Consider the following 25,292-nt stretch of genomic DNA (forward strand, 5'->3'; position numbering starts at 1 on the left):
CTCCTTACCGCCTCCTCATCCACCTCTCCTTAGCGCCTGCTCATCCACATCTCCTTAGTGCCTGCTCATTCACCTCTTCTTAGCGCCTGCTCATTCACCTCTCCTTAGCGCCTCCTCCCTCTCCTTACCGCCTCCTCACCCACATCTCCTTAGCGCCTGCTCATCCACCTCTCCTTAACGCTTGCTCACCCATCTCTCCTTAACGCCTGCTCATCCACATCTCCTTAGCGCCTCCTCTCTCTCCTTAGCGCCTGCTCATCCACCTCTCCTTAGCGCCTCCTCCCTCTCCTTAGCGCCTGCTCATTCACCTCTCCTTAGCGCCTGCTCATTCACCTCTCCTTAGCGCCTGCTCATTCACCTCTTCTTAGCGCCTGCTCATCTACCTCTTCTTAGCACCTGCTCATTCACCTCTCCTTAGCGCCTGCTCATTCACCTCTTCTTAGCGCCTCCTCCCTATCCTTACCGCCTCCTCATCCACCTCTCCTTAGCGCCTGCTCATCTACCTCTTCTTAGCGCCTGCTCATCCACCTCTCCTTAGCGCCTGCTCATTCACCTCTTCTTAGCGCCTCCTCCCTTTCCTTACCACCTGCTCATCTACCTCTTCTTAGCGCCTGCTCATTCACCTCTCCTTAGCGCCTGCTCATCCACCTCTTCTTAGCGCCTCCTCCCTCACCTTACCGCCTCCTCATCCACCTCTCCTTAGCGCCTGCTCATCTACCTCTCCTTAGCGCCTGCTCATCTACTTCTCTTTAGCGCCTCCTCCCGCTCCTTAGCACCTGTTCATTCACCTCTCCTTAGCGCCTCCTCCCTCTCCTTAGCGCCTGCTCATCCACCTCTCCTTAGCGCCTGCTCATCTACCTCTTCTTAGCGCCTGCTCATTCACCTCTTCTTAGCGCCTGCTCATTCAACTCTCCTTAGCGCCTCCTCCCTCTCCTTACCGCCTCCTCACCCACATCTCCTTAGCGCCTGCTCATCCACCTCTCCTTAACGCTTTCTCACCCATCTCTCCTTAACGCCTGCTCATCCACATCTCCTTAGCGCCTCCTCTCTCTCCTTAGCGCCTGCTCATCCACCTCTCCTTAGCGCCTCCTCCCTCTCCTTAGCGCCTGCTCATTCACCTCTCCTTAGCGCCTGCTCATTCACCTCTCCTTAGCGCCTGCTCATTCACCTCTTCTTAGCGCCTGCTCATCTACCTCTTCTTAGCACCTGCTCATTCACCTCTCCTTAGCGCCTGCTCATTCACCTCTTCTTAGCACCTCCTCCCTTTCCTTACCGCCTCCTCATCCACCTCTCCTTAGCGCCTGCTCATCTACCTCTTCTTAGCGCCTGCTCATTCACCTCTCCTTAGCGCCTGCTCATTCACCTCTTCTTAGCGCCTCCTCCCTTTCCTTACCACCTGCTCATCTACCTCTTCTTAGCGCCTGCTCATTCACCTCTTCTTAGCGCCTGCTCATCTACCTCTTCTTAGCACCTGCTCATTCACCTCTCCTTAGCGCCTCCTCCCTCTCCTTATCGCCTGCTCATTCACCTCTCCTTAGAACCTGCTCATTCACCTCTTCTTAGCGCCTGCTCATCTACCTCTTCTTAGCGCCTGCTCATTCACCTCTCCTTAGCGCCTGCTCATTTACCTCTTCTTAGCGCCTCCTCCCTTTCCTTACCGCCTCCTCATCCATCTCTCCTTAGCGCCTGCTCATCTACCTCTTCTTAGCGCCTGCTCATTCACCTCTCCTTAGCGCCTGCTCATTCATCTCTTCTTAGCGCTTCCTCCCTTTCCTTACCGCCTGCTCATCCACCTCTCCTTAGTGCCTGCTCATTCACCTCTACTTAGCGCCTGCTCATTCACCTCTCCTTAGCGCCTCCTCCCTCTCCTTACCGACTCCTCACCCACGTCTCGATAGCGCCTGCTCATCCACCTCTCCTTAGCGCCTGCTCATCTACCTCTCCTTAGCGCCTGCTCATTCACCTCTTCTTAGCGCCTGCTCCTTCACCTCTCCTTAGCGCCTGCTCATCTACAACTCTTTAGCACCTCCTCCCTCTCCTTAGCGCCTGCTCATTCACCTCTCCTTAGCGCCTCCTCCCTCTCCTTACCGCCTCCTCACCCACGTCTCCTTAGCGCCTGCTCATCCACCTCTCCTTAGCGCCTGCTCATCTACCTCTCCTTAGCGCCTGCTCCTTCACCTCTCCTTAGCGCCTGCTCATTCACCTCTTCTTAGCGCCTGCTCCTTCACCTCTCCTTAGCGCCTGCTCATTCACCTCTTCTTAGCGCCTGCTCATTCACCTCTCCTTAGCGCCTGCTCATCCACCTCTCCTTAGCGCCTGCTCATTCACCATTCCTTAGTGTCTGCTCATCCACGTCTCCTTAGCATCTCCTCATCCACGTCTCTTTTGCGCCTCCTCACCCACCCCTCCATAGTGCCTGCTCATCCACCTCTCTTTAGCGCCTCCTCATCCACCTCTTCTTAGCGCCTCCTCATCCACCTCTCCTTAGCATCTCGTCATACATCTCTCCTTAGCGCCTCCTCATCCACCTCTCCATACCGCCTCCTCATCCACATCTCCTTTGCGCCTCCTCATCCAAACACTCCTTAGCGCCTCCTCATCCACATCTCCTTAGCGCCTGCTCATCCACCTCTCCTTAGCGCCTGCTCATCCACATCTCCTTAGCCCCTGCTCATCCAATCATTCCTTAGCGCCTCCTCATCCACATCTCCTTTGCGCCTGCTCAACCAATCACTCCTTAGCGCCCGCTCATCCACCTCTCATTAGCGCCTGCTCATCCACTTCTCCTTAGCGCCTGCTCGTCCACCAGTCCTTAACGCCTGCTCATCCACCTCTCCTTATCGCCTCCTCCCTCTCCTTACCGCCTCCTCATCCACCTCTCCTTAGCGCCTGCTCATCCACATCTCCTTAGTGCCTGCTCATTCACCTCTTCTTAGCGCCTGCTCATTCACCTCTCCTTAGCGCCTCCTCCCTCTCCTTACCGCCTCCTCACCCACATGTCCTTAGCGCCTGCTCATCCACCTCTCCTTAACGCTTGCTCACCCATCTCTCCTTAACGCCTGCTCATCCACATCTCCTTAGCGCCTCCTCTCTCTCCTTAGCGCCTGCTCATCCACCTCTCCTTAGCGCCTCCTCCCTCTCCTTAGCGCCTGCTCATTCACCTCTCCTTAGCGCCTGCTCATTCACCTCTCCTTAGCGCCTGCTCATTCACCTCTTCTTAGCGCCTGCTCATCTACCTCTTCTTAGCACCTGCTCATTCACCTCTCCTTAGCGCCTGCTCATTCACCTCTTCTTAGCGCCTCCTCCCTATCCTTACCGCCTCCTCATCCACCTCTCCTTAGCGCCTGCTCATCTACCTCTTCTTAGCGCCTGCTCATTCACCTCTCCTTAGCGCCTGCTCATTCACCTCTTCTTAGCGCCTCCTCCCTTTCCTTACCACCTGCTCATCTACCTCTTCTTAGCGCCTGCTCATTCACCTCTCCTTAGCGCCTGCTCATCCACCTCTTCTTAGCGCCTCCTCCCTCACATTACCGCCTCCTCATTCACCTCTCCTTAGCGCCTGCTCATCTACCTCTCCTTAGCGCCTCCTCTCTCCTTACCGCCTCCTCACCCACATCTCCTTAGCGCCTGCTCTTCCACCTCTCCTTAGCGCCTCCTCCTTAGCGCCTGCTCATCCAATCATTCCTTAGCGCCTCCTCATCCACATCTCCTTTGCGCCTGCTCAACCAATCACTGCTTAGCGCCCGCTCATCCACCTCTCCTTAGCGCCTGCTCATCCACTTCTCCTTAGCGCCTGCTCGTCCACCAGTCCTTAACGCCTGCTCATCCACCTCTCCTTAGCGCCTCCTCCATCTCCTTACCGCCTCCTCATCCACCTCTCCTTAGCGCCTGCTCATCCACATCTCCTTAGTGCCTGCTCATTCACCTCTTCTTAGCGCCTGCTCATTCACCTCTCCTTAGCGCCTCCTCCCTCTCCTTACCGCCTCCTCACCCACATGTCCTTAGCGCCTGCTCATCCACCTCTCCTTAACGCTTGCTCACCCATCTCTCCTTAACGCCTGCTCATCCACATCTCCTTAGCGCCTCCTCTCTCTCCTTAGCGCCTGCTCATCCACCTCTCCTTAGCGCCTCCTCCCTCTCCTTAGCGCCTGCTCATTCACCTCTCCTTAGCGCCTGCTCATTCACCACTCCTTAGCGCCTGCTCATTCACCTCTTCTTAGCGCCTGCTCATCTACCTCTTCTTAGCACCTGCTCATTCACCTCTCCTTAGCGCCTGCTCATTCACCTCTTCTTAGCGCCTCCTCCCTATCCTTACCGCCTCCTCATCCACCTCTCCTTAGCGCCTGCTCATCTACCTCTTCTTAGCGCCTGCTCATTCACCTCTCCTTAGCGCCTGCTCATTCACCTCTTCTTAGCGCCTCCTCCCTTTCCTTACCACCTGCTCATCTACCTCTTCTTAGCGCCTGCTCATTCACCTCTCCTTAGCGCCTGCTCATCCACCTCTTCTTAGCGCCTCCTCCCTCACATTACCGCCTCCTCATCCACCTCTCCTTAGCGCCTGCTCATCTACCTCTCCTTAGCGCCTCCTCTCTCCTTACCGCCTCCTCACCCACATCTCCTTAGCGCCTGCTCTTCCACCTCTCCTTAGCGCCTCCTCCTTAGCGCCTGCTCATCCAATCATTCCTTAGCGCCTCCTCATCCACATCTCCTTTGCGCCTGCTCAACCAATCACTGCTTAGCGCCCGCTCATCCACCTCTCCTTAGCGCCTGCTCATCCACTTCTCCTTAGCGCCTGCTCGTCCACCAGTCCTTAACGCCTGCTCATCCACCTCTCCTTAGCGCCTCCTCCCTCTCCTTACCGCCTCCTCATCCACCTCTCCGTAGCGCCTGCTCATCCACATCTCCTTAGTGCCTGCTCATTCACCTCTTCTTAGCGCCTGCTCATTCACCTCCCCTTAGCGCCTCCTCCCTCTCCTTACCGCCTCCTCACCCACATCTCCTTAGCGCCTGCTCATCCACCTCTCCTTAACGCTTGCTCACCCTTCTCTCCTTAACGCCTGCTCATCCACATCTCCTTAGCGCCTCCTCTCTCTCCTTAGCGCCTGCTCATCCACCTCTCCTTAGCGCCTCCTCCCTCTCCTTAGCGCCTGCTCATTCACCTCTCCTTAGCGCCTGCTCATTCACCTCTCCTTAGCGCCTGCTCATTCACCTCTTCTTAGCGCCTGCTCATCTACCTCTTCTTAGCACCTGCTCATTCACCTCTCCTTAGCGCCTGCTCATTCACCTCTTCTTAGCGCCTCCTCCCTATCCTTACCGCCTCCTCATCCACCTCTACTTAGCGCCTGCTCATCTACCTCTTCTTAGCGCCTGCTCATTCACCTCTCCTTAGCGCCTGCTCATTCACCTCTTCTTAGCGCCTACTCCCTTTCCTTACCACCTGCTCATCTACCTCTTCTTAGCGCCTGCTCATTCACCTCTCCTTAGCGCCTGCTCATCCACCTCTTCTTAGCGCCTCCTCCCTCACCTTACCGCCTCCTCATCCACCTCTCCTTAGCGCCTGCTCATCTACCTCTCCTTAGCGCCTCCTCTCTCCTTACCGCCTCCTCACCCACATCTCCTTAGCGCCTGCTCTTCCACCTCTCCTTAGCGCCTGCTCATCTACCTCTCTTTAGCGCCTCCTCCCTCTCCTTAGCACCTGTTCATTCACCTCTCCTTAGCGCCTCCTCCCTCTCCTTAGCGCCTGCTCATCCACCTCTCCTTAGCGCCTGCTCATTCACCTCTTCTTAGCGCCTGCTCATCTACCTCTTCTTAGCACCTGCTCATTCACCTCTCCTTAGCGCCTGCTCATTCACCTCTTCTTAGCGCCTCCTCCCTTTCCTTACCGCCTCCTCATCCACCTCTCCTTAGCGCCTGCTCATCTACCTCTTCTTTGCGCCTGCTCATTCACCTCTCCTTAGCGCCTGCTCATTCACCTCTTCTTAGCTCCTCCTCCCTTTCCTTACCACCTGCTCATCTACCTCTTCTTAGCGCCTGCTCATTCACCTCTTCTTAGCGCCTGCTCATCTACCTCTTCTTAGCACCTGCTCATTCACCTCTCCTTAGCGCCTGCTCATCCACCTCTCCTTAGCGCCTCCTCCCTCTCCTTATCGCCTGCTCATTCACCTCTCCTTAGCACCTGCTCATTCACCTCTTCTTAGCGCCTGCTCATCTACCTCTTCTTAGCGCCTGCTCATTCACCTCTCCTTAGCGCCTGCTCATTTACCTCTTCTTAGCGCCTCCTCACTTTCCTTACCGCCTCCTCATCCAACTCTCCTTAGCGCCTGCTCATCTACCTCTTCTTAGCGCCTGCTCATTCACCTCTCCTTAGCTCCTGCTCATTCATCTCTTCTTAGCGCCTCCTCCCTTTCCTTACCGCCTGCTCATCCACCTCTCTTTAGTGCCTGCTCATTCACATCTACTTAGCGCCTGCTCATTCACCTCTCCTTAGCGCCTCCTCCCTCTCCTTACCGCCTCCTCACCCACGTCTCGATAGCGCCTGCTCATCCACCTCTCCTTAGCGCCTGCTCATCTACCTCTCCTTAGCGCCTGCTCATTCACCTCTTCTTAGCGCCTGCTCATTCACCTCTCCTTAGCGCCTGCTCATCTACAACTCTCTTAGCGCCTCCTCCCTCTCCTTAGCGCCTGCTCATTCACCTCTCCTTAGCGCCTCCTCCCTCTCCTTACCGCCTCCTCACCCACGTCTCCTTAGCGCCTGCTCATCCACCTCTCCTTAGCGCCTGCTCATCTACCTCTCCTTAGCGCCTGCTCATTCACCTCTCCTTAGCGCCTGCTCATTCACCTCTTCTTAGCGCCTCCTCCCTCTCCTTACCGCCTGCTCATCTACCTCTCCTTAGCGCCTGCTCATTCACCTCTCCTTAGCGCCTGCTCATCCACCTCTTCTTAGCGCCTCCTCCCTCACATTACCGCCTCCTCATCCACCTCTCCATACCGCCTCCTCATCCACATCTCCTTTGCGCCTCCTCATCCAAACACTCCTTAGCGCCTCCTCATCCACATCTCCTTAGCGCCTGCTCATCCACCTCTCCTTAGCGCCTGCTCATCCACATCTCCTTAGCGCCTGCTCATCCAATCATTCCTTAGCGCCTCCTCATCCACATCTCCTTTGCGCCTGCTCAACCAATCACTCCTTAGCGCCCGCTCATCCACCTCTCCTTAGCGCCTGCTCATCCACTTCTCCTTAGCGCCTGCTCGTCCACCATTCCTTAACGCCTGCTCATCCACCTCTCCTTAGCGCCTCCTCCCTCTCCTTACCGCCTCCTCATCCACCTCTCCTTAGCGCCTGCTCATCCACATCTCCTTAGTGCCTGCTCATTCACCTCTTCTTAGCGCCTGCTCATTCACCTCTCCTTAGCGCCTCCTCCCTCTCCTTACCGCCTCCTCACCCACATCTCCTTAGCGCCTGCTCATCCACCTCTCCTTAACGCTTGCTCACCCATCTCTCCTTACCGCCTGCTCATCCACATCTCTTTAGCGCCTCCTCTCTCTCCTTAGCGCCTGTTCATTCACCTCTCCTTAGCGCCTGCTCATCTACCTCTTCTTAGCACCTGCTCATTCACCTCTCCTTAGCGCCTTCTCATTCACCTCTCCTTAGCGCCTGCTCATCCACCTCTTCTTTTCGCCTCCTCCCTCTCTTTACCGCCTCCTCATCCACCTCTCCTTAGAGCCTGCTCATCTACCTCTCCTTAGCGCCTCCTCCCTCTCCTTACCGCCTCCTCACCCAAATCTCCTTAGCGCCTGCTCATCCACCTCTCCTTAGCGCCTGCTCATCTACCTCTCTTTAGCACCTCCTCCCTCTCCTTAGCGCCTGTTCATTCACCTCTCCTTAGCGCCTCCTCCCTCTCCTTAGCGCCTGCTCATTCACCTCTCCTTAGCGCCTCCTCCCTCTCCTTACCGCCTCCTCACCCACGTCTCCTTAGCGCCTGCTCATCCACCTCTCCTTAGTGCCTGCTCATCTACCTCTCCTTAGCGCCTGCTCCTTCACCTCTCCTTAGCGCCTGCTCATCCACCTCTCCTTAGAACCTGCTCATCTCCCTCTCCTTAGCGCCTCCTCATCCACCTCTCCATACCGCCTCCTCATCCACATCTCCTTTGCGCCTGCTCATCCAAACACTCCTTAGCGCCTCCTCATCCACATCTCCTTAGCGCCTGCTCATCCACCTCTCCTTAGCGCCTGCTCATCCACATCTCCTTAGCGCCTGCTCATCCAATCATTCCTTAGCGCCTCCTCATCCACATCTCCTTTGCGCCTGCTCAACCAATCACTCCTTAGCGCCCGCTCATCCACCTCTCCTTAGCGCCTGCTCATCCACTTCTCCTTAGCGCCTGCTCGTCCACCAGTCCTTAACGCCTGCTCATCCACCTCTCCTTAGCGCCTCCTCCCTCTCCTTACCGCCTCCTCATCCACCTCTCCTTAGCGCCTGCTCATCCACATCTCCTTAGTGCCTGCTCATTCACCTCTTCTTAGCGCCTGCTCATTCACCTCTCCTTAGCGCCTCCTCCCTCTCCTTAGCGCCTGCTCATTCACCTCTCCTTAGCGCCTCCTCATCCACCTCTCCTTAGCGCCTGCTCATCCACCTCTCCTTTGCGCCTCTTCATCCAACTCTCCTTCGCATCTCCTCCTACATCTCTCCTTAGCGCCTGCTCATCCACCTCTCCATACCGCCTCCTCATCCACATCTCCTTTGCGCCTGCTCATCCAAACACTCCTTAGCGCCTCCTCATCCACCTCTCCTTAGCGCCTGCTCATCCACCTCTCCTTAGCGCCTGCTCATCTACCTCTCTTTAGCGCCTCCTCCCTCTCCTTAGCACCTGTTCATTCACCTCTCCTTAGCACCTCCTCCCTCTCCTTAGCGCCTGCTCATTCAAACCACTCCTTAGCGCCTCCTCCCTCCCCTTACTGCCTCCTCACCCACGTCTCCTTAGCGCCTGCTCATCCACCTCTCCTTAGCGCCTGCTCATCTACCTCTCCTTAGTGCCTGCTCCTTCACCTCTCCTTAGCGCCTGCTCATTCACCTCTTCTGAGCGCCTGCTCATTCACCTCTCCTTAGCGCCTGCTCATCCACCTCTCCTTAGCGCCTGCTCATCCACCTCTCCTTAGTGCCTGCTCATTCACCTCTCCTTAGCGCCTGCACATCTACCTCTCCTTAGCGCCTGCTCCTTCACCTCTCCTTAGCGCCTGCTCATTCACCTCTTCTTAGCGCCTGCTCATTCACCTCTCCTTAGCGCCTGCTCATTCACCTCTCCATTGCGCCTGCTCATCTACCTCTCCTTAGCGCCTGCTCCTTCACCTCTCCTTAGCGCCTGCTCATTCACCTCTTCTTAGCGCCTGCTCATTCACCTCTCCTTAGCGCCTCCTCCCAGTCCTTAGCGCCTGCTCACCCACGTCTCCTTAGCGCCTGCTCATCCACCTCTCCTTAGCGCCTGCTCATCTACCGCTCCTTAGCACCTGCTCCTTCACCTCTCCTTAGCGCCTGCTCATTCACCTCTTCTTAGCGCCTGCTCATCCACCTCTCCTTAGCGCCTGCTCATCCACCATTCCTTAGTGTCTGCTCATCCACGTCTCCTTAGCATCTCCTCATCCACGTCTCTTTTGCGCCTCCTCACCCACCCCTCCATAGTGCCTGCTCATCCACCTCTCTTTAGCGCCTCCTCATCCACCTCTACTTAGCGCCTCCTCATCCACCTCTCCTTGGCACCTCCTCATCCACCTCTCCTTAGCGCCTGCTCATCCACCTCTCATTTGCGCCTCTTCATCCACCTCTCCTTAGCATCTCGTCCTACATCTCTCCTTAGCGCCTCCTCATCCACCTCTCCATACGGCCTCCTCATCCACATCTCCTTTGCGCCTGCTCATCCAAACACTCCTTAGCGCCTCCTTATCCACATCTCCTTAGCGCCTGCTCATCCACCTCTCCTTAACGCCTGCTCATCCACATCTCCTTAGCGCCTCCTCTCTCTCCTTAGCGCCTGCTCATCCACCTCTCCTTAGCGCCTCCTCCCTCTCCTTAGCGCCTGCTCATTCACCTCTCCTTAGCGCCTGCTCATTCACCTCTCCTTAGCGCCTGCTCATTCACCTCTTCTTAGCGCCTGCTCATCTACCTCTTCTTAGCACCTGCTCATTCACCTCTCCTTAGCGCCTGCTCATTCACCTCTTCTTAGCGCCTCCTCCCTATCCTTACCGCCTCCTCATCCACCTCTCCTTAGCGCCTGCTCATCTACCTCTTCTTAGCGCCTGCTCATCCACCTCTCCTTAGCGCCTGCTCATTCACCTCTTCTTAGTGCCTCCTCCCTTTCCTTACCACCTGCTCATCTACCTCTTCTTAGCGCCTGCTCATTCACCTCTCCTTAGCGCCTGCTCATCCACCTCTTCTTAGCGCCTCCTCCCTCACCTTACCGCCTCCTCATCCACCTCTCCTTAGCGCCTGCTCATCTACCTCTCCTTAGCGCCTGCTCATCTACTTCTCTTTAGCGCCTCCTCCCTCTCCTTAGCACCTGTTCATTCACCTCTCCTTAGCGCCTCCTCCCTCTCCTTAGCGCCTGCTCATCCACCTCTCCTTAGCGCCTGCTCATCTACCTCTTCTTAGCGCCTGCTCATTCACCTCTTCTTAGCGCCTGCTCATTCAACTCTCCTTAGCGCCTCCTCCCTCTCCGTACCGCCTCCTCACCCACATCTCCTTAGCGCCTGCTCATCCACCTCTCCTTAACGCTTAGTCACCCATCTCTCCTTAACGCCTGCTCATCCACATCTCCTTAGCGCCTCCTCTCTCTCCTTAGCGCCTGCTCATCCACCTCTCCTTAGCGCCTCCTCCCTCTCCTTAGCGCCTGCTCATTCACCTCTCCTTAGCGCCTGCTCATTCACCTCTCCTTAGCGCCTGCTCATTCACCTCTTCTTAGCGCCTGCTCATCTAACTCTTCTTAGAACCTGCTCATTCACCTCTCCTTAGCGCCTGCTCATTCACCTCTTCTTAGCGCCTCCTCCCTTTCCTTACCACCTGCTCATCTACCTCTTCTTAGCGCCTGCTCATTCACCTCTTCTTAGCGCCTGCTCATCTACCTCTTCTTAGCACCTGCTCATTCACCTCTCCTTAGCGCCTGCTCATCCACCTCTCCTTAGCGCCTCCTCCCTCTCCTTATCGCCTGCTCATTCACCTCTCCTTAGAACCTGCTCATTCACCTCTTCTTAGCGCCTGCTCATCTACCTCTTCTTAGCGCCTGCTCATTCACCTCTCCTTAGCGCCTGCTCATTTACCTCTTCTTAGCGCCTCCTCCCTATCCTTACCGCCTCCTCATCCACCTCTCCTTAGCGCCTGCTCATCTACCTCTTCTTAGCGCCTGCTCATCCACCTCTCCTTAGCGCCTGCTCATTCACCTCTTCTTAGTGCCTCCTCCCTTTCCTTACCACCTGCTCATCTACCTCTTCTTAGCGCCTGCTCATTCACCTCTCCTTAGCGCCTGCTCATCCACCTCTTCTTAGCGCCTCCTCCCTCACCTTACCGCCTCCTCATCCACCTCTCCTTAGCGCCTGCTCATCCACCTCTCCTTAGCGCCTGCTCATCTACCTCTCTTTAGCGCCTCCTCCCTCTCCTTAGCACCTGTTCATTCACCTCTCCTTAGCGCCTCCTCCCTCTCCTTAGCGCCTGCTCATCCACCTCTCCTTAGCGCCTGCTCATCTACCTCTTCTTAGCGCCTGCTCATTCACCTCTTCTTAGCGCCTGCTCATTCAACTCTCCTTAGCGCCTCCTCCCTCTCCTTACCGCCTCCTCACCCACATCTCCTTAGCGCCTGCTCATCCACCTCTCCTTAACGCTTAGTCACCCATCTCTCCTTAACGCCTGCTCATCCACATCTCCTTAGCGCCTCCTCTCTCTCCTTAGCGCCTGCTCATCCACCTCTCCTTAGCGCCTCCTCCCTCTCCTTAGCGCCTGCTCATTCACCTCTCCTTAGCGCCTGCTCATTCACCTCTCCTTAGCGCCTGCTCATTCACCTCTTCTTAGCGCCTGCTCATCTACCTCTTCTTAGAACCTGCTCATTCACCTCTCCTTAGCGCCTGCTCATTCACCTCTTCTTAGCGCCTCCTCCCTTTCCTTACCGCCTCCTCATCCACCTCTCCTTAGCGCCTGCTCATCTACCTCTTCTTAGCGCCTGCTCATTCACCTCTCCTTAGCGCCTGCTCATTCACCTCTTCTTAGCGCCTCCTCCCTTTCCTTACCACCTGCTCATCTACCTCTTCTTAGCGCCTGCTCATTCACCTCTTCTTAGCGCCTGCTCATCTACCTCTTCTTAGCACCTGCTCATTCACCTCTCCTTAGCGCCTGCTCATCCACCTCTCCTTAGCGCCTCCTCCCTCTCCTTATCGCCTGCTCATTCACCTCTCCTTAGCACCTGCTCATTCACCTCTTCTTAGCGCCTGCTCATCTACCTCTTCTTAGCGCCTGCTCATTCACCTCTCCTTAGCGCCTGCTCATTTACCTCTTCTTAGCGCCTCCTCCCTTTCCTTACCGCCTCCTCATCCATCTCTCCTTAGCGCCTGCTCATCTACCTCTTCTTAGCGCCTGCTCATTCACCTCTCCTTAGCGCCTGCTCATTCATCTCTTCTTAGCGCTTCCTCCCTTTCCTTACCGCCTGCTCATCCACCTCTCCTTAGTGCCTGCTCATTCACCTCTACTTAGCGCCTCACCTCTTCTTAGCGCCTGCTCATTCACCTCTCCTTAGCGCCTGCTCATTCACCTCTTCTTAGCGCCTGCTCATCCACCTCTCCTTAGCGCCTGCTCATCTACAACTCTTTAGCACCTCCTCCCTCTCCTTAGCGCCTGCTCATTCACCTCTCCTTAGCGCCTCCTCCCTCTCCTTACCGCCTCCTCACCCACGTCTCCTTAGCGCCTGCTCATCCACCTCTCCTTAGCGCCTGCTCATCTATCTCTCCTTAGCGCCTGCTCCTTCACCTCTCCTTAGCGCCTGCTCATTCACCTCTTCTTAGCGCCTGCTCCTTCACCTCTCCTTAGCGCCTGCTCATCTACCTCTCCTTAGCGCCTGCTCATTCACCTCTTCTTAGCGCCTGCTCATTCACCTCTCCTTAGTGCCTGCTCATCCACCTCTCCTTAGCGCCTGCTCATCCACCATTCCTTAGTGTCTGCTCATCCACGTCTCCTTAGCATCTCCTCATCCACGTCTCTTTTGCGCCTCCTCACCCACCCCTCCATAGTGCCTGCTCATCCACCTCTCTTTAGCGCCTCCTCATCCACCTCTTCTTAGCGACTCCTCATCCACCTCTACTTGGCACCTCCAAATCCACCGCTCCTTAGCGCCTGCTCATCCACCTCTCCTTTGCGAATCTTCATCCACCTCTCCTTAGCATCTCGTCCTACATCTCTCCTTAGCGCCTCCTCATCCACCTCTCCATACCGCCTCCTCATCCACATCTCCTTTGCGCCTCCTCATCCAAACACTCCTTAGCGCCTCCTCATCCACATCTCCTTAGCGCCTGCTCATCCACCTCTCCTTAGCGCCTGCTCATCCACATCTCCTTAGCGCCTGCTCATCCAATCATTCCTTAGCGCCTCCTCATCCACATCTCCTTTGCGCCTGCTCAACCAATCACTCCTTAGCGCCCGCTCATCCACCTCTCCTTAGCGCCTGCTCATCCACTTCTCCTTAGCGCCTGCTCGTCCACCAGTCCTTAACGCCTGCTCATCCACCTCTCCTTAGCGCCTCCTCCCTCTCCTTACCGCCTCCTCATCCACCTCTCCTTAGCGCCTGCTCATCCACATCTCCTTAGTGCCTGCTCATTCACCTCTTCTTAGCGCCTGCTCATTCACCTCTCCTTAGCGCCTCCTCCCTCTCCTTACCGCCTCCTCACCCACATCTCCTTAGCGCCTGCTCATCCACCTCTCCTTAACGCTTGCTCACCCATCTCTCCTTACCGCCTGCTCATCCACATCTCTTTAGCGCCTCCTCTCTCTCCTTAGCGCCTGCTCATCCACCTCTCCTTAGCGCCTCCTCCCTCTCCTTACCGCCTCCTCACCCAAATCTCCTTAGCGCCTGCTCATCCACCTCTCCTTAGCGCCTGCTCATCTACCTCTCTTTAGCACCTCCTCCCTCTCCTTAGCGCCTGTTCATTCACCTCTCCTTAGCGCCTGCTCATCTACCTCTTCTTAGCACCTGCTCATTCACCTCTCCTTAGCGCCTTCTCATTCACCTCTCCTTAGCGCCTGCTCATCCACCTCTTCTTTTCGCCTCCTCCCTCTCTTTACCGCCTCCTCATCCACCTCTCCTTAGAGCCTGCTCATCTACCTCTCCTTAGCGCCTCCTCCCTCTCCTTACCGCCTCCTCACCCAAATCTCCTTAGCGCCTGCTCATCCACCTCTCCTTAGCGCCTGCTCATCTACCTCTCTTTAGCACCTCCTCCCTCTCCTTAGCGCCTGTTCATTCACCTCTCCTTAGCGCCTCCTCCCTCTCCTTAGCGCCTGCTCATTCACCTCTCCTTAGCGCCTCCTCCCTCTCCTTACCGCCTCCTCACCCACGTCTCCTTAGCGCCTGCTCATCCACCTCTCCTTAGCGCCTGCTCATCTACCTCTCCTTAGCGCCTGCTCCTTCACCTCTCCTTAGCGCCTGCTCATCCACCTCTCCTTAGCGCCTGCTCATCTCCCTCTCCTTAGCGCCTCCTCATCCACCTCTCCATACCGCCTCCTCATCCACATCTCCTTTGCGCCTGCTCATCCAAACACTCCTTAGCGCCTCCTCATCCACATCTCCTTAGCGCCTGCTCATCCACCTCTCCTTAGCGCCTGCTCATCCACATCTCCTTAGCGCCTGCTCATCCAATCATTCCTTAGCGCCTCCTCATCCACATCTCCTTTGCGCCTGCTCAACCAATCACTCCTTAGCGCCCGCTCATCCACCTCTCCTTAGCGCCTGCTCATCCACTTCTCCTTAGCGCCTGCTCGTCCACCAGTCCTTAACGCCTGCTCATCCACCTCTCCTTAGCGCCTCCTCCCTCTCCTTACCGCCTCCTCATCCACCTCTCCTTAGCGCCTGCTCATCCACATCTCCTTAGTGCCTGCTCATTCACCTCTTCTTAGCGCCTGCTCATTCACCTCTCCTTAGCGCCTCCTCCCTCTCCTTACCGCCTCCTCATCCACCTCTCCTTAGCGCCTGCTCATCCACATCTCCTTAGTGCCTGCTCATTCACCTCTCCTTAGCGCCTGCTCATCCACCTCTCCATACCGCCTCCTCATCCACATCTCCTTTGCGCCTGCTCAACCAATCACTCCTTAGCGCCCGCTCATCCACCTCTCCTTAGCGCCTGCTCATCCACTTCTCCTTAGCGCCTGCTCGTTCACCAGTCCTTAACGGCTGCTCATCCATCTCTCCTAAGCGCCTCCTCCCTCTCCTTACCGCCTGCTCATCCACCTCTCCTTAGCGCCTGCTCATCTACCTCTTCTTAGCGCCTGCTCATTCACCTCTCCTTAGCGCCTGCTCATTCATCTCTTCTTAGCGCGTCCTCCCTTTCCTTACCGCCTGCTCATCCACCTCTCCTTAGTGCCTGCTCATTCACCTCTACTTAGCGCCTGCTCATTCACCTCTCCTTAGCGCCTGCTCATTCACCTCTTCTTAGCGCCTGCTCATTCACCTCTCCTTAGCGCCTGCTCATCCACCTCTCCTTAGCGCCTGCTCATTCACCTCTCCTTAGCGCCTTCTCATCCACCTCTCCCTAGCGCCTGCTCATCCACCTCTTCTTAGCGCCTCCTCCCTCTCCTTACCACCTCCTCATCCACCTCTCCTTAGCGCCTGCTCATCACCTCTACTTAGCGCATCCTCCCTCTCCTTACCGCCTCCTCACCCACATCTCCTTAGCGCCTGCTCATCCACCTCTCCTTAGCGCCTGCTCATCTACCTCTCTTTAGCACCTCCTCCCTCTCCTTAGCGCCTGCTCATTCACCTCTCCTTAGCGCCTCCTCCCTCTCCTTACCGCCTCCTCACCCACGTCTCCTTAGCGCCTGCTCATCCACCTCTTCTTAGCGCCTGCTCATTCAACTCTCCTTAGCGCCTGCTCATTCATCTCTTCTTAGCGCGTCCTCCCTTTCCTTACCGCCTGCTCATCCACCTCTCCTTAGTGCCTGCTCATTCACCTCTCCTTAGCGCCTGCTCATTCACCTCTCCTTAGCGCCTGCTCATTCACCTCTTCTTAGCGCCTGCTCATTCACCTCTCCTTAGCGCCTGCTCATTCACCTCTCCTTAGCGCCTGCTCATCCACCTCTTCTTTTCGCCTCCTCCCTCTCCTTACCGCGTCCTCATCCACCTCTCCTTAGAGCCTGCTCATCTACCTCTCCTTAGCGCCTCCTCCCTCTCCTTACCGCCTCCTCACCCAAATCTCCTTAGCGCCTGCTCATCCACCTCTCCTTAGCGCCTGCTCATCTCACCTCTCCTTAGCGCCTCCTCCCTCTCCTTAGCGCCTGCTCATTCACCTCTCCTTAGCGCCTGCTCATCTCACCTCTTCTTAGCGCCTGCTCATTCACCTCTCCTTAGCGCCTGCTCATTCACCTCTCCTTAGCGCCTGCTCATCCACCTCTTCTTTTCGCCTCCTCCCTCTCTTTACCGCCTCCTCATCCACCTCTCCTTAGAGCCTGCTCATCTACCTCTCCTTAGCGCCTCCTCCCTCTCCTTACCGCCTCCTCACCCAAATCTCCTTAGCGCCTGCTCATCCACCTCTCCTTAGCGCCTGCTCATCTACCTCTCTTTAGCACCTCCTCCCTCTCCTTAGCGCCTGTTCATTCACCTCTCCTTAGCGCCTGCTCATCTACCTCTTCTTAGCACCTGCTCATTCACCTCTCCTTAGCGCCTTCTCATTCACCTCTCCTTAGCGCCTGCTCATCCACCTCTTCTTTTCGCCTCCTCCCTCTCTTTACCGCCTCCTCATCCACCTCTCCTTAGAGCCTGCTCATCTACCTCTCCTTAGCGCCTCCTCCCTCTCCTTACCGCCTCCTCACCCAAATCTCCTTAGCGCCTGCTCATCCACCTCTCCTTAGCGCCTGCTCATCTACCTCTCTTTAGCGCCTCCTCCCTCTCCTTAGCGCCTGTTCATTCACCTCTCCTTAGCGCCTCCTCCCTCTCCTTAGCGCCTGCTCATTCACCTCTCCTTAGCGCCTCCTCCCTCTCCTTACCGCCTCCTCACCCACGTCTCCTTAGCGCCTGCTCATCCACCTCTCCTTAGCGCCTGCTCATCTACCTCTCCTTAGCGCCTGCTCCTTCACCTCTCCTTAGCGCCTGCTCATCCACCTCTCCTTAGCGCCTGCTCATCTCACCTCTCCTTAGCGCCTGCTCATCCACCTCTCCTTAGCGCCTCTTCATCCACCTCTCCTTAGCATCTCGTCCTACATCTCTCCTTAGCGCCTCCTCATCCACCTCTCCATACCGCCTCCTCATCCACATCTCCTTTGCGCCTGCTCATCCAAACACTCCTTAGCGCCTCCTCATCCACATCTCCTTACCGCCTCACTCCACCTCACATCTCCTTAGCGCCTGCTCATCCACCTCTCCTTAGCTGCACCTCCTCACTCTCACCTCTCCTTAGCGCCTGCTCATTCACCTCTTCTTAGCGCCTGCTTCATCTCACCTCTCTCTTAGCGCCTGCTCATTCACCTCTCCTTAGCGCCTTCTCATTCACCTCTCCCTAGCGCCTGCTCATCCACCTCTTCTTAGCGCCTCCTCCCTCTCCTTACCGCCTCCTCATCCACCTCTCCTTAGCGCCTGCTCATCTACCTCTACTTAGCGCATCCTCCCTCTCCTTACCGCCTCCTCACCCACATCTCCTTAGCGCCTGCTCATCCACCTCTCCTTAGCGCCTGCTCATCTACCTCTCCTTAGCACCTCCTCCCTCTCCTTAGCGCCTGCTCATTCACCTCTCCTTAGCGCCTCCTCCCTCTCCTTACCGCCTCCTCACCCACGTCTCCTTAGCGCCTGCTCATCCACCTCTTCTTAGCGCCTGCTCATTCAACTCTCCTTAGCGCCTGCTCATTCATCTCTTCTTAGCGCGTCCTCCCTTTCCTTACCGCCTGCTCATCCACCACTCCTTAGTGCCTGCTCATTCACCTCTCCTTAGCGCCTGCTCATTCACCTCTCCTTAGCGCCTGCTCATTCACCTCTTCTTAGCGCCTGCTCATTCACCTCTCCTTAGCGCCTGCTCATCCACCTCTTCTTAGCGCCTGCTCATCCACCTCTCCTTAGCGCCTTCTCATTCACCTCTCCTTAGCGCCTGCTCATCCACCTCTTCTTTTCGCCTCCTCCCTCTCCTTACCGCGTCCTCATCCACCTCTCCTTAGAGCCTGCTCATCCACCTCTCCTTAGCGCCTCCCTCCCTCTCCTTACCGCCTCCTCACCCAAATCTCCTTAGCGCCTGCTCATCCACCTCTCCTTAGCGCCTGCTCATCTACCTCTCTTTAGCACCTCCTCCCTCTCCTTAGCGCCTGTTCATTCACCTCTCCTTAGCGCCTGCTCATCTACCTCTTCTTAGCGCCTGCTCATTCACCTCTCCTTAGCGCCTGCTCATTCACCTCTCCTTAGCGCCTGCTCATCCACCTCTTCTTTTCGCCTCCTCCCTCTCTTTACCGCCTCCTCATCCACCTCTCCTTAGAGCCTGCTCATCCACCTCTCCTTAGCGCCTCCTCCCGTCTCCTTACCGCCTCCTCACCCACCCCTCCATAGCGCCTGCTCATCCACCTCTCCTTAGCGCCTGCTCATCCACCTCTCCTTGGCACCTCCTCCCTCTCCTTAGCGCCTGCTCATCCACCTCTCCTTAGCGCCTGCTCATCCACCTCTCCTTCGCACCTCCTCCTACACCTCTCCTTAGCGCCTTCTCATCCACCTCTCCATACCGCCTCCTCATCCACCTCTCCTTTGCGCCTGCTCATCCCACCACTCCTTAGCGCCTCCTCATCCACCTCTCCTTAGCGCCTGCTCATCCACCTCTCCTTAGCGCCTGCTCATCTACCTCTCTTTAGCGCCTCCTCCCTCTCCTTAGCGCCTGTTCATTCACCTCTCCTTAGCACCTCCTCCCTCTCCTTAGCGCCTGCTCATTCACCTCTCCTTAGCGCCTCCTCCCTCCCCTTACTGCCTCCTCACCCACGTCTCCTTAGCGCCTGCTCATCCACCTCTCCTTAGCGCCTGCTCATCTACCTCTCCTTAGTGCCTGCTCCTTCACCTCTCCTTAGCGCCTGCTCATCCACCTCTCCTTAGCGCCTGCTCATCCACATCTCCTTAGCGCCTGCTCATTCACCTCTCCTTAGCGCCTGCTCATTCACCTCTCCTTAGCGCCTCCTCCCTCTCCTTACCGCCTCCTCATCCACCTCTCCTTAGCGCCTGCTCATCTCACCATCTCCTTAGCGCCTGCTCATCCACCTCTCCTTAGCGCCTGCTCATCCACCTCTCTTTAGCACCTCCTCCCTCTCCTTAGCGCCTGTTCATTCACCTCTCCTTAGCGCCTGCTCATCTACCTCTCCTTAGCGCCTGCTCATTCACCTCTCCTTAGCGCCTGCTCATTCACCTCTCCTTAGCGCCTGCTCATCCACCTCTCCTATTCGCCTCCTCCCTCTCCTTACCGCCTCCTCATCCACCTCTCCTTAGACGCCTGCTCATCTACCTCTCCTTAGCGCCTCCTCCCTCTCCTTACCGCCTCCTCATCCACCTCTCCTTAGCGCCTGCTCATCCACCTCTCCTTAGCGCCTGCTCATCTACCTCTCTTTAGCACCTCCTCCCTCTCCTTAGCGCCTGTTCATTCACCTCTCCTTAGCGCCTCCTCCCTCTCCTTAGCGCTTGCTCATTCACCTCTTCTTAGCGCCTGCTCATTCACCTCTCCTTACCGCCTCCTCACCCACGTCTCCTTAGCGCCTGCTCATCCACCTCTCCTTAGCGCCTGCTCATCTACCTCTCCTTAGCGCCTGCTCCTTCACCTCTCCTTAGCGCCTGCTCATCCACCTCTCCTTAGCGCCTGCTCATCTCCCTCTCCTTAGCGCCTGCTCATTCACCTCTCCTTAGCGCCTCTTCATCCACCTCTCCTTAGCATCTCGTCCTACATCTCTCCTTAGCGCCTCCTCATCCACCTCTCCATACCGCCTCCTCATCCACATCTCCTTTGCGCCTGCTCATCCAAACACTCCTTAGCGCCTCCTCATCCACATCTCCTTAGCGCCTGCTCATCCACCTCTCCTTAGCGCCTGCTCATCCACATCTCCTTAGCGCCTGCTCATCCAATCATTCCTTAGCGCCTCCTCATCCACATCTCCTTTGCGCCTGCTCAACCAATCACTCCTTAGCGCCCGCTCATCCACCTCTCCTTAGCGCCTGCTCATCCACTTCTCCTTAGCGCCTGCTCGTCCACCAGTCCTTAACGCCTGCTCATCCACCTCTCCTTAGCGCCTCCTCCCTCTCCTTACCGCCTCCTCATCCACCTCTCCTTAGCGCCTGCTCATCCACATCTCCTTAGTGCCTGCTCATTCACCTCTTCTTAGCGCCTGCTCATTCACCTCTCCTTAGCGCCTCCTCCCTCTCCTTACCGCCTCCTCATCCACCTCTCCTTAGCGCCTGCTCATCCACATCTCCTTAGTGCCTGCTCATTCACCTCTCCTTAGCGCCTGCTCATCCACCTCTCCATACCGCCTCCTCATCCACATCTCCTTTGCGCCTGCTCAACCAATCACTCCTTAGCGCCCGCTCATCCACCTCTCCTTAGCGCCTGCTCATCCACTTCTCCTTAGCGCCTGCTCGTTCACCAGTCCTTAACGGCTGCTCATCCACCTCTCCTAAGCGCCTCCTCCCTCTCCTTACCGCCTGCTCATCCACCTCTCCTTAACGCCTGCTCATCCACCTCTCCTTAGCGCCTCCTCCCTCTCCTTACCGCCTCCTCATCCACCTCTCCTTAGCACCTGCTCATCCACCTCTCCTTAGCGCCTGCTCATTCACCTCTTCTTAGCGCCTGCTCATTCACCTCTCCTTAGCGCCTGCTCATCTACCTCTTCTTAGCGCCTGCTCATTCACCTCTCCTTAGCGCCTTCTCATTCACCTCTCCCTAGCGCCTGCTCATCCACCTCTTCTTAGCGCCTCCTCCCTCTCCTTACCGCCTCCTCATCCACCTCTCCTTAGCGCCTGCTCATCTACCTCTACTTAGCGCATCCTCCCTCTCCTTACCGCCTCCTCACCCACATCTCCTTAGCGCCTGCTCATCCACCTCTCCTTAGCGCCTGCTCATCTACCTCTCTTTAGCACCTCCTCCCTCTCCTTAGCGCCTGCTCATTCACCTCTCCTTAGCGCCTCCTCCCTCTCCTTACCGCCTCCTCACCCACGTCTCCTTAGCGCCTGCTCATCCACCTCTCCTTAACGCCTGCTCATCTACCTCTCCTTAGCGCCTGCTCCTTCACCTCTCCTTAGCGCCTGCTCATTCACCTCTTCTTAGCGCCTGCTCATTCACCTCTCCTTAACACCTGCTCATCCACCATTCCTTAGTGTCTGCTCATCCACGTCTCCTTAGCATCTCCTCATCCACGTCTCTTTTGCGCCTCCTCACCCACCCCTCCATAGTGCCTGCTCATCCACCTCTCTTTAGCGCCTCCTAATCCACCTCTTCTTAGCGCCTCCTCATCCACCTCTCCTTGGCACCTCCTCATCCACCTCTCCTTAGTGCCTGCTCATCCACCTCTCCTTTGCGCCTCTTCATCCACCTCTCCTTAGCATCTCGTCCTAAATCTCTCCTTAGCGCCTCCTCATCCACCTCTCCATACCGCCTCCTCATCCACATCTCCTTTGCGCCTGCTCATCCAAACACTCCTTAGCGCCTCCTCATCCACATCTCCTTAGCGCCTGCTCATCCACCTCTCCTTAGCGCCTGCTCATCCACATCTCCTTAGCGCCTGCTCATCCAATCATTCCTTAGCGCCTCCTCATCCACATCTCCTTTCCGCCTCCTCAACCAATCACTCCTTAGCGCCCGCTCATCCACCTCTCCTTAATGCCTGCTCATCCACTTCTCCTTAGCGCCTGCTCATCCAATCATTCCTTAGCGCCTCCTCATCCACATCTCCTTTGCGCCTGCTCAACCAATCACTCCTTAGCGCCCGCTCATCCACCTCTCCTTAATGCCTGCTCATCCACTTCTCCTTAGCGCCTCCTCACCCACCCCTCCATAGTGCCTGCTCATCCACCTCTCTTTAGCGCCTCCTAATCCACCTCTTCTTAGCGCCTCCTCATCCACCTCTCCTTGGCACCTCCTCATCCACCTCTCCTTAGCGCCTGCTCATCCACCTCTCCTTTGCGCCTCTTCATCCACCTCTCCTTAGCATCTCGTCCTAAATCTCTCCTTAGCGCCTCCTCATCCACCTCTCCATACCGCCTCCTCATCCACATCTCCTTTGCGCCTGCTCATCCAAACACTCCTTAGCGCCTCCTCATCCACATCTCCTTAGCGCCTGCTCATCCACCTCTCCTTAGCGCCTGCTCATCCACATCTCCTTAGCGCCTGCTCATCCAATCATTCCTTAGCGCCTCCTAATCCACATCTCCTTTGCGCCTGCTCAACCAATCACTCCTTAGCGCCCGCTCATCCACCTCTCCTTAATGCCTGCTCATCCACTTCTCCTTAGCGTATCCTCACCCACCCCTCCATAGTGCCTGCTCATCCACCTCTCTTTAGCGCCTCCTAATCCACCTCTTCTTAGCGCCTCCTCATCCACCTCTCCTTGGCACCTCCTCATCCACCTCTCCTTAGCGCCTGCTCATCCACCTCTCCTTTGCGCCTCTTCATCCACCTCTCCTTAGCATCTCGTCCGAAATCTCTCCTTTGCGCCTGCTCATCCACCTCTCCTTAGCGCCTGCTCATCCACATCTCCTTAGCGCCTGCTCATCCAATCATTCCTTAGCGCCTCCTCATCCACATCTCCTTTGCGCCTGCTCAACCAATCACTCCTTAGCGCCCGCTCATCCACCTCTCCTTAATGCCTGCTCATCCACTTCTCCAAATGCGCCTGCTCGTCCACCACTCCTTAACGCCTGCTCATCCACCGCTCCTTAGCGCCTCCTCCATCTCCTTACCGCCTGCTCATCCACCTCTCCTTAACGCCTGCTCATCCACCTCTCCTTAGCGCCTCCTCCCTCTCCTTACCGCCTCCTCATCCACCTCTCCTTAGCGCCTGCTTCATCCACCTCTCCTTAGCATCTCGTCCTAAATCTCTCCTTAGCGCCTCCTCATCCACCTCTCCATACCGCCTCCTCATCCACATCTCCTTTGCGCCTGCTCATCCAAACACTCCTTAGCGCCTCCTCATCCACATCTCCTTAGCGCCTGCTCATCCACCTCTCCTTAGCGCCTGCTCATCCACATCTCCTTAGCGCCTGCTCATCCAATCATTCCTTAGCGCCTCCTAATCCACATCTCCTTTGCGCCTGCTCAACCAATCACTCCTTAGCGCCCGCTCATCCACCTCTCCTTAATGCCTGCTCATCCACTTCTCCTTAGCGTATCCTCACCCACCCCTCCATAGTGCCTGCTCATCCACCTCTCTTTAGCGCCTCCTAATCCACCTCTTCTTAGCGCCTCCTCATCCACCTCTCCTTGGCACCTCCTCATCCACCTCTCCTTAGCGCCTGCTCATCCACCTCTCCTTTGCGCCTCTTCATCCACCTCTCCTTAGCATCCTCGATCCGACAATCTCTCCTTTGCGCCTGCTCATCCACCTCTCCTTAGCGCCTGCTCATCCACATCTCCTTAGCGCCTGCTCATCCAATCATTCCTTAGCGCCTCCTCATCCACATCTCCTTTGCGCCTGCTCAACCAATCACTCCTTAGCGCCCGCTCATCCACCTCTCCTTAATGCCTGCTCATCCACTTCTCCAAATGCGCCTGCTCGTCCACCACTCCTTAACGCCTGCTCATCCACCGCTCCTTAGCGCCTCCTCCATCTCCTTACCGCCTGCTCATCCACCTCTCCTTAACGCCTGCTCATCCACCTCTCCTTAGCGCCTCCTCCCTCTCCTTACCGCCTCCTCATCCACCTCTCCTTAGTGCCTGCTCATCCACCTCTCCTTAGCGCCTGCTCATCCACCTCTCCTTAGCGCCTGCTCATTCACCTCTTCTTAGCGCCTGCTCATTCACCTCTCCTTAGCGTCTGCTCATTCACCTCTCCTTAGCGCCTGCTCATCCACCTCTCCTTAGCGCCTCCTCCCTCTCCTTACCGCCTCCTCATCCACCTCTCCTTAGCGCCTGCTCATCTACCTCTCCTTAGCGCCTCCTCCCTCTCCTTACCGCCTCCTCACCCACATCTCCTTAGCGCCTGCTCATCCACCTCTCTTTAGCACCTCCTCCCTCTCCTTAGCGCCTGTTCATTCACCTCTCCTTAGCGCCTCCTCCCTCTCCTTAGCGCCTGCTCATTCACCTCTCCTTAGCGCCTCCTCATCCACCTCTCCATACCGCCTCCTCATCCACATCTCCTTTGCGCCTGCTCATCCAAACACTCCTTAGCGCCTCCTCATCCACATCTCCTTAGCGCCTGCTCATCCACCTCTCCTTAGCGCCTGCTCATTCACCTCTCTCTTAGCGCCTGCTCATTCACCTCTCCTTAGCGCCCGCTCATCCACCTCTCCTTAGCGCCTGCTCATCCACATCTCCTTAGCGCCTGCTCGTCCACTACTCCTTAACGCCTGCTCATCCACCTCTCCTTAGCGCCTCCTCCCTCTCCATACCGCCTGCTCATCCACCTCTCCTTAACGCCTGCTCATCCACCTCTCCTTAGCGCCTCCTCCCTCTCCATACCGCCTGTTCATCCACCTCTCCTTAGCGCCTGCTCATCCACCTCTCCTTAGCGCCCGCTCATCCACCTCTCCTTAGCGCCTGCTCATCCACTTCTCCTTAGCGCCTGCTCGTCCACTACTCCTTAACCCCTGCTCATCCACCTCTCCTTAGCGCCTCCTCCCTCTCCATACCGCCTGCTCATCCACCTCTCCTTAACGCCTGCTCATCCACCTCTCCTTAGCGCCTCCTCCCTCTCCTTACCGCCTCCTCATCCACCTCTCCTTAGCGCCTGCTCATATAACTCTTCTTAGCGCCTGCTCATTCAAATCTCCTTAGCGCCTGCTCATCCACCTCTCCTTATCGCCTGCTCATTCACCTCTTCTTAGCGCCTGCTCATTCACCTCTCCTTAGCGTCTGCTCATTCACCTCTCTTTAGCGCCTGCTCATTCACCTCTTCTTAGCG

This window comes from Salmo salar, chromosome 15 (genome assembly GCF_965601325.2).
Source record: "Salmo salar chromosome 15, fSalSal1, whole genome shotgun sequence".
Lineage (NCBI taxonomy): Eukaryota > Metazoa > Chordata > Actinopteri > Salmoniformes > Salmonidae > Salmo > Salmo salar.